Source organism: Cupressus sempervirens, chromosome 7, assembly GCF_028749045.1.
Source record: "Cupressus sempervirens isolate cs-2001-9-10 chromosome 7, ASM2874904v1, whole genome shotgun sequence".
Classification (NCBI taxonomy): Eukaryota; Viridiplantae; Streptophyta; class Pinopsida; order Cupressales; family Cupressaceae; genus Cupressus; species Cupressus sempervirens.
The window spans coordinates 678997630-679010674 of NC_143124.1; the positions used below are offsets into that span (position 1 = coordinate 678997630).

Consider the following 13045-nt stretch of genomic DNA (forward strand, 5'->3'; position numbering starts at 1 on the left):
CCCTGGGAAGATCAACCTATATAAAATTGATTAACATAAATAAACCGTGATCATCAACTCATCATCAAGTGATTTCATATGTATATAAATTGTTAAAATGATATAATGAACGAATTACTAGTGGATGATAGTCATGCCCCCCTTCAATGTGACCATTCTCCCTACAATGTCTCTTAACTATTTTGATTAGCAGTCTTCTACGGTTTAAGCCCTTACAAATATTGCAAGGACAATAACATTTTCCATCACCTTTTCTTTTCAAGTTAGACCACAATCTAGCGATTGTCTCCCTATTTTGTTCTTCACTTATATTATCTGACATGATCGTTCTTTGCAGGAAGCAAAAATCAAGCTATGAAAACTTCGATCTACTACAACTTTCAAAAACTAAGCAAAACTGTCAAAAGTACACAAATCTTCTTAGACCTAGCTAAATACTTTAATATTTTAAAAATACTTTCTTTCACTTTATTCCTAAGATTATTTGTAAAACTTTGACCAACTGCCTGAAGGTCTTATTTCAAGAGACCTTACAACATTAAGCCACTAAAAGAAATTTCAAAACATATAAGCTAAAAGTCTAGTTTAAATATACATTAGAATATAAAAAAAACAATTTTCATACCCGAGTGTGCGGCTATAACTCATGCAATGGCCTTCTTGCTTAGTTGTAGAAGCTCTCTAGCAATCAAATTATACAAACTACAAGGCCTAACAAAAATTTCAAAACATATAAGCTACAAGTCTAGTTAAAATATACATTAGATTAGATTCAACAATAGCAAGCAATGTTATTCAGAATTAGATTCAACAAACCTTAGCAGTGTAAATAGCCATCTCCTCTAAACTGGACTCCAAACATGAGGGGTCATTCACATACTCTTCCCCTAAAGGTATCCTGAAGAACAAAAGCCACTATTCTTGAGTTTGTAAATTGCACCTCGAGATGAATGAAGCTTAAAAGGAATGATCATTGTTTTCATACATTTAAATTAGGATGTAATATTTATTCATAAGTATATACCTTGCAAGCACTTAAAATTGTTGTTATATGTGTTGCGGGAAAAGAAGAAGTTTATACTTATGTGTACAGATGCACTTCCTGTATGTGATCCAAATCTCGAATGTTATCAAGTGTGTCCAATGATGGGGAGAGACCTCTGTGCAAGCAGAAGATCTGCAATGAAACAAAAGAAAAGAAAATTTTCTTATAGTAAGAACAAGTTTGTTGTGCTACATAGGGTACCAACAAAATAGTGTATAATATCTTTTTCTTTACCTGGCTTTCAATTCAGCATGAGAGCCTTTAATAGAAAATTCAAGTTGATAACATATATATAATTTTTCCATAACTAGATTTTATTTTGACCAGGTTGGGCCAGGTGATCTTGTGAAGATCTCTGGAATATTTCTTCCTATGCCTTACATAGGCTTTCGAGCCATGCGAGCAGGTTTGGTGGTTGATGCATACCTGGAAACGATGTCAATTACTCATTTCAAGAAAAGATACGAGGAGTGAGTTTTAGCTTTTCGTATGTCATTAAATTTTCTCTTTCTTGTTTTGTAAGGACTTCTATTTTTCCAGACATGATCCTCATTTCATATAAGAAATACCATCAGTGAAGCTATATCACACTTTATGCTAGGACCAATAGGGGAATAGTAAAAATAGATTTGATCAAATGTCAAAATCATTCCTAATAGAAAAAGTGATTACATTTTTAGGCAGCAGGATGGTTTAACTACTATATTCATTAATAACTGAAAAATTGTTTACAAGGCTTGTATATGAGCTAACCTTGGTTATTGACACATTAACATCAGCTATAATGACATTAAGAAGTATTTTTGAATTACTTAAACTTCTCTTGGCCTGGTATTTTGGTGGAAACATTTGCTTGCTGATTTGAAGGCTAATAGGTCTATTAGTATGGCAGCTTAAACTTGCATGGACTAATTCAGTTGTCTTGATAGGGTTCAAACTTAGATATTGATCTTATTGTTTTCGCATGTTGCAAATTTGGATAATAAGCTCGTGACATTGAAAAGTCTCAAACTTGATCCAAATTTTGATAATAAGCTCGTGACATTGAAAAGTCTCAAACTTGATATGAGACTGGTTCTGATAGATCTCAACTTTTCATAATGAGCTTGTTATTTTGATAAATCTCAATCAGGGACTAGTTTTGCCCATTGCTACAATTTGAAAAAATGACCAAACATCATTATCCAGTATGAGTAGCCAGCATGATTCTAGAGTAACTCTGTATTATTAGTGAAGAAAATATCAAAAATTACAAACTAGGTACAATCAGTATGTTATGGAGGGACATGTCTCCAGTTAAATTTGCCACACAAATTATCTAAATAGCCTTAAATAATTGGAGTAAATTAACAAGAACCAACATCATCATATTGTAATAGGTCAACAAATCAGTTTGATTAACTCCTTCCCTATCTTGTAAATGGAAGCATATTAAAAGTTCCTTCTTCCTCAATTCTCCCATCCTTTCTTGTCCCCACTTTTCTTCCTCCTACCCTTCTGCACCCTGCAACCACTTCTTAGGTTTGCCCATGTAAAACCTCTCCTCATCCATGCTCTGTTATAAGCTATGTTTATCTTTACACTCTACTATTGAAGAACAATCAGGTTTGACACTTTTAAAAATGTCTCTGCCCCTACCAAGACCATTGTGGGTTTGTGATCCATGTCCTGCTGCTCTTCAACTACTTCCTTGCACTCAAGCTTCTTGGGCATTTCAGTAACTATTTTTTTTCCCCACCAAATAAAGATGAGGGAAAGCCTTCCTCTATGAAGTTGCTTGTTTTTGTTTTCTCTTCCTAGCACAATCTGTAGCCACGTGCTCTGTTTGAAAACATTTTCTGTTGTTTCGTCATAATCCAGCAGTTGCACCTAAATGCCTTTTGCAATTTTCAAATATGGATCTGCTGGATGAGCTTTTTCCATATCCATCTCAACCAGAATGCAAGCATAAATGGTATGAAGGATGCTTAAAGAGTCTTTTTCCATGTCTAAAAATCTAGCCAGGGTGTTAGATGCCAAAAAGCCTCAAAAGAGGAAGATAAACTAGTATTGCAGGGAGTGAGTTACAAGTCTAACCAGATATCTTGTCGAAGGATTCAGTGAGAAGGTTAAAAGGTGGGTACCAAGGATTCAACAATAACAGATGCTTATCCTCTTAGCTCCATTGATGCTCACACACAAATTTCTTCCCGTCTCACATATCCACCTCAAAAATCTCTCATGTCCAAGGGTAAAGTTGCATATCTCCTTCCAGAAAGGAGCTCCAACTCCAATATCTATTTGTTCAGTTCACCAAGGCCTGGCCAAAAACCTTTGAATCTCACTATCAATTCGATCTCTATAAAAATCTTTTTGCAATTTAACCAAACACATTTGCCAAGCCATTGAGATTTAGTACTTGCATAAGCAATCAATCTGTATTTGGACTAGGTCTATGATTCCAAGAACTATAATTGTACTTTTTTCCATAAGATGGAGCCTGTGAATTGTTGCCGAGCACACAAGTCAATAGTCACGTGGCCTTTCATTGGAACATTTTGGTAGATATTAATTGGTAATAAGCTTCTGTGATTTATGTAACTGTAATCTTGTGTTATATCTTACCGATTTACCTTTTTTTTAAATATTGTTTATTCCTTTGCACTCTAGGTATGTTCTGCAAGGTGATGAACAAGAACAAATTGAAAGGCTAGCTGAGGATGGGGACATTTACAACAAGCTTGCACGTTCTTTGGCTCCAGAAACATTTGGTCATGAGGATGTTAAGAAAGCTCTATTGCTTCTACTTGTGGGTGTTCCCACTAAGAAACTGAAGGATGGTATGAAGGTATGATTGATGAATTTCAAATGGTAGCATCCCTGTAAGTTAAGATTATGAACTGTTCATTATTACAACTAATGGATTTCTATTATATTTCATGTATTCTTGGCTGGATAAGTTACCCTTGTTTTTGATGCAGTAGGTGTGACCTTAATAGTACAATTGGTTGTAGCTAGAGCCAAATATCTACCGACTCACATCAATTCCAGTTATTTCTACTCAAGGAACTGTATAGCTAATTTTCATTGAATTCACAGATTAGGGGCAATTTGCATGTCTACTTGATGGGAGATCCTGGAGTAGCAAAAAGTCAGCTGTTGAAACACATGGTCAGTGTGGCACCTCCTAGAGTTTACACCACTAGGTGAGGAAGCAGCGGTGTAGGTCTCACAACTGCTGTTCAAAGGGACCCAGTTACAAATGAGATGGTTCTTGAGGGTGGTGCCCTGGTATGAGTAATTCAATGTATTGACCTATTAATGGCATTGTAATTGTGGGTTGGGATGTTAGTCAAATGTTCTGTAAGGCTGATTGTGGAAGGCGTAGCTAATATCTGTATTTGGTACATATAGAGCTGCTGAAGTAACATTTCAATTTTTTTTGGGATGAATCAGGTTCTTGCAGATATGGGTATATGTGCTATTGATGAATTTGACAAAATGGATGAGACAGACCATACTGCTATTCATGAAGTGATGGAGCAGCAGACTGTGAGTATTGCAAAGGCAGGCATAACAACCTCTTTAAATGAAAGAACTACAGTTCTAGCTGCTGCTAATCCTGCCTGGTATGAATTGAATCATTGATCTCTAATCTGGTTTAATGTCAAAATGAATTGTTAAATCTTAGATTCTTGAAACCTTCAGGCCAGTGTGAAGGGTATTTATGCTCAAATTCTATAAGAATGAGGGATTATTAATTTGAACTGTTGAATACATTTCATACCATTTCCAAATTAGCAGCATATTGAGTAACAAATTTGTTACAGTTTTTCCCCTTTTGATTGCTTCAATTTTGTTTCTTGTGATCTGACACTTGTAACTGCGACAGGGGTCGGTATGATCTCCGGAGAACTCCTGCAAAAAATATCAATATTCCTCTAGCACTGCTTTCCCGTTTTGACTTAATGTGGCTGATACTTGACAAAGCTAACATGGATAGGGATTTGGAAATGGCTAGACACGTCTTATATGTGCACCAAAAGTGCAAGCCACCTCCTTTGGGTTTTTCTCCTCTTGATTCATCCATACTGAGGTGAGTAATTGACTGATCCTTAGATTCTAATTCTTCAAATTACATACTATAATTTTGACTGCATTAATTACATTCTCACGAGTTATTTTCACCAGGGCATATATAGCAGCTGCAAGAAGAACGGTGCCTTCTGTACCCAAAGATTTAACAGAGTACATTGCCAGTGCATATGCTACCATGAGGCAAGAGGAAGCACATAGTGATGCGCCACATTCTTACACCACAGCAAGAACACTTTTAAGCATTCTTTGAATCTCAATGGTACTAAGATTCTAATAAATAGTACATTTGTGTAACCATATCACTTTTAAGCATTCTTCGAATCTCAATGGTACTAAGATTCTAATAAATAGTACATTTGTGTAACCATTTACAGTCTCTAAGATGACATTGTTTTTTTAATTTATGTTCATATACTTAAATAAGTTGATGTTTGGGTTTGTACATCATGACCTTTTTCCAAGACAAGAGGATTATGAAAGAAAATTGAAAGAGTGAGCTTATACAAGTTGTCTACCTATCCAAAATTTTTGGTCTTCTCGTATCTATTCATCTCTAGCTCATTCTTGCAATTTTCTACTGTTATCTTCATATTCTAACTTTCATTGTGTATGTTACTAAATTATATTGATTTTTGAAAGATTTCAATAGTTCCATAAAATATATTAATAGGTCAAATATCCTTGATGATTATTACGCATCTAAGATCTTTGACTGTACCTATATTATAACATCATATTGAATCCAGTTGTATGAAGGTAAGCTCTATGTATATGAAGGAGGATAAATGCATTTGTCATAGAAAAAGATGAGTCACTAAAAATAAGTGATAGTTTTCATAAAGGTCTATATTGGTTGCAGGAAATAGGAACAAATAGAAAGAATGTGTATATGCATGAATTTTCAATGTATTGGGGAGCTTTACCTTTGCTACTTACATTTTCCATGTATATGCATGAATTTTCAATGCCCCGGCCCTCTCAATGCTACCGAAGTGATCTCCCGCGCGCGCACCTTTCCTTTCACAAGAACCCTGTATCGCGCAATTTCATGAAAATGAGGGTTTTTTGCTTCTTCTTTTTTCTCTTATATCCTGCTGGCATCGCAATTATGATGGAATTGGGCTAAAATTGAAAAAAAAAAAGCCAAAAACACATTACCTTTTCTTGCTGTCGCAAATTGAGGTCTAATGTATTAGTGCTAGGATGCCTTGGAAATACTATAAGATAGGATAGATGTAGAGCAGTTCAACAATTTTACCATGCATGTTGGGACATATCAGCTGGTCAAGCTAGACACTTTATGGTAGAGGTGGCCACTCTATGGGCAGAGAGGGAGACACACCAGATATAGATGGAAGAGTACCACAGATAGCATGATATGGCTCAATAAATGGTACAACTTGGCGCTGTTATGGCTGTGATGCAGGAGGTTGTGATAGCACACTGACATGAGGCATGGTTCGTGTCAGAGATAGCCTACTATATGTCATTGTATCATGATGACATGCTTATAGATCATCGAAAGCTAGATTTTTGAGAGGCATCTAGTTCATGGACCATAGTTGGGTAGGGTGGGCCTCCATAAGGAGGGGGGACAAGAGGGGTTGGGCCCTCACAACACTCCATGATTTACAATGAGCAGTTGTGACACAATGATGTAGATGTAGAGAGTTTTTGATGATGCATTATGCACAATACACTACATGATTCTTTTGTATATGAACTATATACATACATTTATTTTTTTTATATATACATGATTGTATGAGTCGATATGGGTATGCATGATTATCTCTTATGCATGTGATTTTTGCGATGTTGGTACTAACATTGTGATGCAGGATGTGTGTGATGTTATGATGTCTATGATGCATATATGATGACAAATGTGAAGGTTTGAGGATGATATTTAAGATGTATGCATTTTTTTATTTGTAGATGTATGGATTACTATATGCTTTATGAGATTTTTCATGATGTATATGTTACTACATGTCATGGGAAAAATGGATAGATTAATGTAATGAATAATGGGATCTAATAATGATAGGAATGTCTAATGTAATGAGTGTACTTAATATGAAAATTAATGTATCCTAAATGAAAATGATAGTAAAATAAAAGGGACCCTAAAGATTAATATAAAGTGAAATGATGCCAATTTAATGTGGAAATATGACATATGCAAATGTAATATGAATGAAACTAATGAATGGACCTGTGTCAAACTTTTGAGATGTAGGAATCAAGTAGCTTAGCATAGGAGTGGGGAAATAAATAAAACCATTATATCAAGCATAGTGTAATGAAATCCTAGCTACATGATACCGAGGGATTCAGTTGTGTTTATATGGGAGAGCACACCCTAGTTTGAGTTTGCAAAAGGAGTTATGCACCATATGCTATAGAAGCATAAATGAAAAAGTTCCTTTACGTGGACTAGACTCTCGACAAAATAGATACTTTAGGATGATGGATGTAGTTTACATAGTCATGATGGAACAAATGTCATATACATGTTGGAGAGGTCTAGGCACACCCAAAGACTTTTTAGGGATCGTTGGTGGAACATGTGCTAACCCGTTGCCCTCAGTGAGCAATGCATAACCATAACATGAAACTAACATACATGTATTAAAGTATCAAAAAATAATAATACTATAAATGACACGTGTAATTAGTTGGAGCCATTTAGGTGATACCAAAATATGGAAGATCAAGGCATACCATCAAATGCTACTACTAACACACAAAATGAAATCAACCAAAAGAGACCACATGAACAAGTAGTCATTTAGTCCACAATTCCTACCAAGAATGTTAGGTCTCAAAAGTGAAGGTTTTTGTACCATGTGTAGGAAGGATTCATCCTATGTTTGTTGCAAATGTTCGTTGGAAAGGTCTATGAAAAGAAATTTTTTTTTGAATTGTTAAGTTTCAAAGGTGATTTTTTTTAGGTTCTATTGTAGTCACTACTTGTGGGAAAAATATTAGTGTAGTGGGATTAGGACAAACACTAGACGAGAAAAATGCCTCACAGACTAGAGGCCTTTGAAAAGATGGAAGTGAAGTGATGCCTCGCAAACAAGAGATCTTTTATTGGATGCATGAAAAGCATGAGTCATATGGGAAATCTACACAAGGATGAGATGAAATGGGGGAATGGAGTGAAGTGAGATGAGCCTTATAGATAATGGACCAAAATATTTTTTTCAAGAACTTTTTCTACTTTTTAGTCTTTTCTTCAGGAACATTTTATGAATTTTTTGGAGTTTTTCAGATTTTCTAATATTTTTGTATTTTTTGTGGAGCTATAACAACATGTAAAGGAAATCCAAGACTCACGCATAGAACCACTTGAGGTGTCGGATATTTATAGGTTTAGGGAGCAGATCTTCCTCTAAAGTGGCAATCTCATATGCTCGAGAACCATATTTGGTTGTAATGATAAATAGACCAAGCCAATTATGCTCAAATTTTCCTTTCTTTTCATGGTTCTAGAGTTTCTTCATGTTATGCTACAAAACTAGGTCACCCACCTCAAATTCATGAGGTTTGACTTTTTTGTGAAACTAAAGCTGAAGGAAATTTTGATACACATGGAGGTGATTTAGGGTATTGAGGCATCTCTCATCGAGGAGTTGTAGCTCTTGTAAGGAAGCAACTTGGTATTCTTCTTTGGACATCAGATTCTTGAGAGAGATTCTAAGTGAAGGGAGCTAAATTTTGATAGGTAAGACAAATTTTGAATCATAAACAAGGGAAAATAAGGTGGCTCCTATAGGGAGATAGATGGAGGTGCAGTAGGTCCAAAGGGTAGAAGCAATTTCAAGGTGTCAGTCATGGCCAGCTACATCAACTATTTTCTTTAGGATTTTCAAAATGGTTTTATTGGTTGTTTTAGCTTGGCCATTGCCTTAGGGGAAATATTTGCTGGAAAAATGCTCGATGATTCTAAATTTTCTATATAATGTGGCAACTTCATGTTTTTTGAAAGGAGTTCCATTATCAGTTATGATATCTTGAGGTATACTAAAATGACAAATAATGTAGTTCAAGATGAACTTTGAAACTTGTTTCCTAGTGGTTTAGCTTAATGGGATAGCCTCAACCCACTTTGTGAAGTACTCAATGGTGGCAATAATATACTTGTGGTCATTTGTAAAATTTGGATATATTTGACCAATAAGATCAAATCCCAAGTGGAAAAAGGGCCATGGTGTGATGGTGAGTTGAAATTCTTGGGTGGGGGCATGTATCAAATTGCCATGTTGCTGACAAGGAAGACATCTTTTCACAAAATGATAGGCATCCATTTTGATAGTAGGCCAATAGTAACCCATTCGAAGGAGCTTTTTTGCTAACATAAGGCCTAGGAATGGGCACCAAAAATTCCTTAGTGGACCTCTTCTAACACCATTCTAGCTTCATGTAAATTAAGACATCAGAGGAGGGTTCCATCGAAGTGTTTTTGAAAAAGTGTATCACCTAGGATAGTATATTGGGGAAGGTTTTTCTTTGGTTCATGGAGAGAGCTATGGGATGGTTTTGTGATGAAGGTAGGAAAAAACATTGACATACCATGGAGACTCAGGACCAACAATCTCACACACCAGCTCTGATTCGAGTTGCTCATAAGCAAAAAGAAAAAGATTCTCAACAAGAAACTCACTCTTGGGACTATACTTAGGCATGGCAATCATTGAGGCAATGGTGGCCATGGAATCTATTGCTTTGTTATTGGTCCTTGGTATCTACTGAAAGACTATCTCAATGAAATGTTGTTTAAGATCTTCAAGTATCTGACAATATGGAAAAAACTTTTCATCCTTTGTTTAATATGCATCTGTGACTTGTTTAATGACCAATTGAGAGTCTCCAAAGATAAGAAGGCTTTTGATATTCCATCTGATAGCTTGAAGAAGCCCTATGACTAATCCTTCATACTCAACTATGTTGTTTTTGCAAAGAAATGAAAGTTTACAAGACTTAGGAATGAGGTCTCCTTGTAGTATAACAAACAAAATTCTTTCCCCTGATCCCTTTTATGTAAAGGAACCATCAAAAAATAGCTTCCATTTTGTACTAGGGGTAATAGTCATAATTCTATCATTTGGAAAATCTACTATAATATGATGGTCTCCTTGAAGAGGAGCTTCAACAAGCTGGTCTACAATTACTTGTCCCTTAATGGCCTTGTGATCCTTATAGACAATGTCAAATTCACTTAAAATAAAGTCCCATTTTGTAGTTCGACTAGTGAGGAAGGCTTTTGGTAGTAAATATTTGAGTGGATCTATCTTGGCAATGAGATGTGTAGTGTGATTAAGCATATAATGGTGTATTTTTTGTGTGCAAAAGACTACTACCAAACAAGCTCACTCAATAGTAGTGTAGTTTAACTCATAGCCAACTAATGTTTGACTAAGATAGTATATGGCTTGCTCATTACCTTTGTCATCTATTTGTGCCAAAAGAGCACCTAAGGCAATTGAATTATTAGAAATGTATATAATCAATGACTTTCCTACAATTGGAGGGACTAGAACTAATGGATTAGCCAAGTATACCTTAACTTTTTCAAATGCTTTCTTACATAGGAAACCCCATTGAAACGTAGTGTCTTTTTGAAGAAAATATTGAAGTGGATGGACCTTATCTACCAACTAGGACACAAACCATCTAATGGATTGTAACCTTCCCTAAAAATTGTGAAGTTTTTTCAATGTGGTAGATGAAGGCATTTCCATCATAACTTTCACTTTGGTGGGATCTACTCAATGCCTCTTTTTTACACAATGTAGCCTAACAACTTGCCTACCTTGACCCCAAAAACACACTTATTTGGATTAAGGCACACTTTATATTTCTCCAACCTTTCAAAAATGGTGGTGGGTACATCAATGTGGGAATCATGTGTCTTAGACTTTCCTAGAATGTCATCAACATAGTCCTCCATTATGACTTGTAGAAGATCACGAAAGATTATAGTCATTGCATGTTGATAGGTGGTACCAGCATTCTTCAAGCCAAAAGGCATGAATTAGTAACAAAAGGTCTCCCATGGGGTATTAAATGTCATTTTATGTTATCTTCTTCTACAATTTTTATTTGATTGTAACCAGAGAAACCATCTATTAAAGACAACATTTCATGTCCATCAGTCATACCCACTATGATGTCTATGTTAGGAAGTGGAAAATCATCCTTAGGACATGTGAGATTTAAATCTTAGAAATCTAAACAAATGTGGATAACCCTAGATGCTTTCCCTATAGGAACAATGTTAGAAGCTCAAGTTAATCAATAGGCCAATGAATTTTGCCTCTAGCATTTTCTGTAGTTTTGCTTTGACCAAAAGTGCAACCTTAGGATGCATTTTCTGTTTCACAAGTTTAATCTTTGTATCTATTGCTAAGTGATGCACAACTAAATCTATCTCTAAATCAAGCATGTCTTTGTATGTCCATGAAAAATTGATTTTGTCTTTTTGTAGGAACTCAATCATCACATTTTGTTCTTTGGGACTTAAGGTGGCAGCAATGTAAGTGATTTGTGGATTATCTATCATGCCCAAATTAAACAAAACTGTGTCCTCATTAGTATAGATGATTTTTCTAGTGGTAAAGATTTGAACAGAAAGTCAACCTCTCCCTCTCTTGGTGCCTCTAGAATGTTTTCACCAAAAGATGCATCCTTTATTATATCCTTTTCTTCATCCAAAAGTGCTCCAAAAGAGTTTTCACTACAGGATGTTTCTTCTATTTTTTTATTTTTCTTTTCTTTTACACTTTTGTGACTAGAGGATGTTCATAATCTTGGAGATTCTTAAGGCTAAATAATGTCATCACTACTTCATCAAAGATATAGATATCAAAAGTTGGTGGTGTGTCCTTGAGGTCTCAATCTTTCATATTAGGGTTGATGAGAGGTAGGTCAGTGGATGAAAATTTGGCTATGGTAATGGCATAGACATAGTTATCTAGATCATCCCCAATGTATTGGAAGGGTACTTCAAAAAATTCCTTCTCTTCAGTCTCAAAATCAAGTTCAACCATACAATAGTTGTCAGCAAAGGACACCTTAAGTTTAATAGAGCCAAACCACATCCTTTAGGATAGCTATTAGCCTCAAGGGGTTGTTTCATTCCATCTTCTTTAGGCCCAAGGCTGATACCATGATATCCCATGTTTTTAATGATAGGAGGAGCCTTAACATACTTATATTTAGGCAGTTTTAGAAGTTCACCTTTTCTTTCAAAATATAGCCAATCTATGATATTAGATTCCATGTGTTCATCATTAAGTGAACCCCAATGTTCAAATGTTGTCTTATTAACATGCATAGTATCCTTATTTGTAAAAGGTGATATTTGTGAAGGTTTTCCAAAGTATTGAGGGGAGAGTGGTAGTTGTCCAACACACAAGGCATTTTTAAACTTATACTCTCCCATTCCTTGGTCTGCAAAAGTAACTTTCTTCCTTGTAGTATTGACCTTAATATCTTCAACCTTCTCTTTTCCTTTACAAGAACTGGAATCAATATTGGAAAGCTCTAGTATTGTTGTAGAAGGTGATTCCATTATTGTGAGAGATTTAGGTATAACCTTAGTAAACTCAATAACTGGACAAAAAAAAAATTTGGGGCACTTTCCAACCTCTTACAAAAAGTAAAAGGTAAAGGATTGCCTAGAATTGTGACCTCTTTGACTTAGTGGGGAATTTCAAGCATTGATGATATGTTGATGGTACCACTTTGAGTGTGTGTATCCATGGTCAACCAAGCAAGATGTTATATGGCTAGTCCAAATCTAGGACATGGCATTCAGTATTTATTATAGTTGGCCCAACCTTTGGTGTTAACATGATAACTCATTTTGATTCTCTTTCTCTTTCATCATACACTTTGATTGTTATCCATTTA

At 35.4% G+C, this 13045-nt stretch overlaps 1 pseudogene; it reads left to right on the forward strand.

The window, feature by feature from the left end:
• The first annotated feature begins 1083 nt into the window (after positions 1-1083).
• Positions 1084-5396, forward strand: LOC149548477 (DNA replication licensing factor MCM7-like; annotated as a pseudogene).
• Positions 5397-13045: the final 7649 nt, after the last annotated feature.